We start from the raw sequence: 4,525 nt of genomic DNA, 5'->3' as shown, positions 1-4,525 counted from the left end.
CTGGTGTTAATATAATTCATTCAATGTGGATTTTTACTCACAAATTTAATTCTAATGGTGTTTTTGAGAGGCATAAAGCCCGTCTTGTAGGTGATGGTAAAACACAACAGGTTGGTGTCAATTGTGGGGATACTTTTAGTCCGGTTGTTAAACCGGCTACTATTCGGACAGTCCTTAGCATATCTCTTTCGAAGTCATGGCCAATTCATCAATTAGATGTCAAGAACACTTTTCTTCATGGTGACCTTCAAGAAACTGTGTACATGCATCAACCTTTGGGATATAGGGATCGTACTCATCCAGACTATGTTTGTCTCTTACGGAAGTCTATGTATGGACTTAAACAGGCATCACGGACTTGGTATAAGCATTTCGCTGATTATGTCCTATCTCTTGGATTCACTAATAGCCGCTGTGACACTTCCTTATTTATTTACAAAACAGGGTCCGATATGGCGTATCTTTTGGTATATGTTGACGACATTATTCTTACTGCTTCTTCACATGCTATCCGGCGTTCTATTATAGCTAGCCTCAGTTCCGAGTTTGCAATGAAGGATCTTGGCCCCTTACATTATTTTTTGGGTATAGCAGTCACTCGGCATAAGGGTGGTCTGTTTCTTTCTCAACGCAAATATGCTGAAGAAATCATTGAACGAGCAGGAATGGCATCATGTAAACCCTCAGCTACTCCAGTTGACACCAAGTCCAAAGTTAGTGCCACATCTGGTACTCCCGTTACTGATCCTACTCGTTATCGGAGTCTTGCCGGGGCTCTACAGTATCTTACTATTACACGGCCGGACATATCTTATGCCGTCCAACAGATTTGTCTTCACATGCATGATCCGCGGACGGATCATATGTCTGCTCTCAAGCGTATCATTTGCTATGTACAAGGTACTTTAGACCAAGGCTTGCATTTATATCCATCATCTCTTTCATCTCTGATTTCTTACACTGATGGGGATTGGGGTGGGTGTCCTGATACAAGGCGCTCTACATCAGGTTACTGTGTTTTTTTAGGGGACAATTTATTATCTTGGTCCTCCAAACGATAGCCTACACTTTCTTTATCTAGTGCCGAGGCCGAGTACCGTGGCGTGGCCAAAGTCGTATCAGAATCATGCTGGCTTCGAAATCTTCTTCTCGAATTGCATTGTCCACTACAAAAGGCTACATTAGTATATTGTGATAATGTGAGTGCCATTTATTTGTCGGGTAATCCTGTCCAACACCAGCGTACCAAGCATATAGAAATGGATATTCATTTTTTTCAAGAGAAGGTTGCGCGTGGGCAAGTTCGTGTTTTACATGTTCCATCCCGATATCAAATAGCCGATATCTTTACAAAGGGGCTGCCCCGAGTATTGTTTGAGGAATTTCGGGATAGTCTCAGCGTTGGAAAGCCTCCTGCTTCGACTGCGGGGGAGTGTTAAATATAGAATATATTTTGTAGATAATTGTTAATTGATTGGTGTAGATTTAGTCATCTATATCTATGCCTACAATCTCTCCCTGTACATTGTTGTTAGGTAATTAGTTTCCTGAAAAGTAGGAGATGATAGTGCTGATGTATGTTGTATATATTGTTACTTTGATTAATGAGAAAGGGGACGGATGAATTCTTTTAATATTTTATACATGATGAGAAAAAGTATTTAAATGATGTTTATTATATACGTGCTTTGAAAAATAATATCATCAGTATTGGTCAACTTGTGGAGAAAGGATATAATATTCAGATGCAGGATAATTCCCTCATGTTCAGATATCAGGTTTGAGAATTAATTGCAGATGTGGAGATGTCAAAGAATCGACTGTTCACAATTGATTTACAGACGAAAGTGCAGAAGTGCTTGAAATCAGTCATTAAAAATGACTCGTGGTTATGGCATTTAAGATTTGGTCAACTTGGATTTTCTGGCTTGAAATTATTGTCAAAGACAAAGATGGTGGACGGCTTGCCAGAAATCAATGAACCGGAAACTTTGTGTGAAGCATGTGTAAAGGGGAAACAACAAAGACAAAGTTTCCCCGTTGGAAAATCATGGAGAGCCAGGAAGCCATTGGAGATAGTTCACACATATATAGCTGGTCCATTTGATATCCCATCACTTAGAGGTAACAGGTATTACCTAACATTTATTGACAATTTTAACAGGAAAAGTTGGGTGTATATGATCAAAGAAAAATCGGAGGCTCTTGATAAATTCAAGGAGTTCAAAGCATTGGCGGAAAAACAAAGTGGACATTATTTGAAGGCACTCAGATCAGACAGAGGAGGCGAGCATACTTTAAATTTGTTCAGGAGTTTCTGTCGAGCACATGGTATAAATCATCAATTGACAATGGCATATACTCCTCGACAAAATGGTGTTGCAGAAAGGAAGAACCGCATAATTCTTGACAGGGCAAGGAGTATGGTGAAAGCAAAGCACTTGCCAAGAACTTTATGGGCGGAAGCTGTTCTATGTGTAGTTTATTTGTTAAATCGTTGTCCAACAAAAAGTGTTAGAAACAAAACTCCAAATGAAGCATTGAGTGAGAGCAAACCATCAGTTAGACATCTCAGAATTTTCGGGTGTATTGCTTATGCCCATGTTCCTGATCAGAAAAGAAAGAAGCTAGATGATAAAGGTGAAAAGTGTATCTTTACCGGATATGATAAAAGGAGCAAGGCATAAAGACTCTATAATCCTCTAACTAAGAATTTAATCATTTCTCGAGATGTTGAATTCGATGAATCGGAGCGAGGAAGAAAGAAAAGTTGCCGGTTTATTCTTTAATGATGATGATAACGACGGTGAGGAGTCCAACATTGAAGATGATGGAGATGATGATCCAACTCCTCCACAACATCCGACTCAACAAACTCCTACGTCGACACCATCGACGGGAGGAAGTCGTAGTTCAAGGGGAGCACCGAGAAAGATGCAGAGTCTGGATAATATCTATGAAGGAACAAGTCCGGTATAAACATCTTTTGATTATTCTCTATTTTGTTTAATGGCTGAATGTGATTCAGTTACATTTGAAGAAGCTTCTGAAGAAAGCAAATGGAACAAAGCCATGAATGAAGAAATTGGCGCAATCAAGAAGAATGATACATGGAAGCTCACAGATGTTCCAAAAGGACACAAAGCAATTGGTGTCAAGTGGGTCTATAAAACCAAGACGAATCAAGATGGAGAAGTGGAGAAATACAAGGCGAGGTTGGTGGCTAAAGGCTACAAGCAGATATATAACATTGACTATGATGAGGTATTCGCTCTAATTGCAAGAGTTGATACCATATAGCTTCTGACAACAATTGCAGCTCAGAACCAGTGGAAGATAATTCAGATGGATGTCAAGTCAACATTTCTGAATGGTTATCTTGAAGAAGAAGTCTATATTGAGCAGCCTCCCGGATATATTCAGAATGGTCGGGAAAACAAAGTCTATAGGCTGAAGAAAGCCTGATATGGTTTGAAGCAAGCTCCGCGAGCATGGAATACAAGGGTTGATGAATATTTTCAGAGAAATTATTTCGTGAAGAGTCCATACGAGCATGCCCTCTATACGAAGACAAGTTTAAGAGGGAGATATTATGATCGTGTGCTTGTATGTGGACGACATGATCTTTACCGGAAATAACCTGGTATGTTCAACGATTTTAAGAAGGTTATGACTAACGAATTTGAGATGACAGATATTGGTCAAATGTCTTACTTTCTTAGAGTTGAGGTGAAGCAAAAAAAAGATGGGATTTTTATGTCTCAGAAAAAATATGCGGAGCAGATTTTACAGAAGTTCGGAATGGAAGAATGCAAGTCAGTGAGCACACCACCAGAACCGAGCGTAAAGCTCAGAGTTGATTCAACAAGGGAGTCGGTAAATCCGACGTTGTTCAAAAGTTTGGTTGGAAGTCTGAGGTACCTAACTTTTACTCGTCCAAATATTATGTATGCAAATGGATTGGTTAGTAGGTACATGGAGAAACCGTAGCAAGATCATTTCATGGTGGCTAAAAGAATTTTGAGGTACATAAAAGGTACGCTTAATCATGGATTATTTTACAAATACCCTCAAAATTCAAAATTATTAGGCTACTCAGACAGTGATTATGGCGGTGACTTGGATGATGGCAAAAGCACTTCGGGTTATGCTTTTCACATTGGTTCTGCAATCTTTTCATGGTCATCAAAGAAGCAACACACAGTTTCTCTCTCAACATGTGAGGCGGAATACATCGCAGCAGCAGCGTGTGCATGTCAGGCTATGTGGTTAGGCTACATATTGGGCGAGTTAAATCTTGCAGGTCCGGTTAAAATTTACATGGATAATAAATCTGCTATTTCTCTCGCGAAAAATCCAATATCACACAGTCGCAGTAAGCACATCAATATTAAGTATCATTTTCTTCGCGAACAAGTGAATGAGAACATTGTGAAGTTGGTGCACTGCAGGTCTAAAGAAAATTTAGCGGATATTTTCACAAAACCGTTGAAGCCGGATGTGTTTTACAAAAATAAAAAATAAG

Source organism: Apium graveolens, chromosome 4 (genome assembly GCF_009905375.1).
Source record: "Apium graveolens cultivar Ventura chromosome 4, ASM990537v1, whole genome shotgun sequence".
Classification (NCBI taxonomy): domain Eukaryota; kingdom Viridiplantae; phylum Streptophyta; class Magnoliopsida; order Apiales; family Apiaceae; genus Apium; species Apium graveolens.
Note: the sequence above shows the minus strand (reverse complement) of the source record.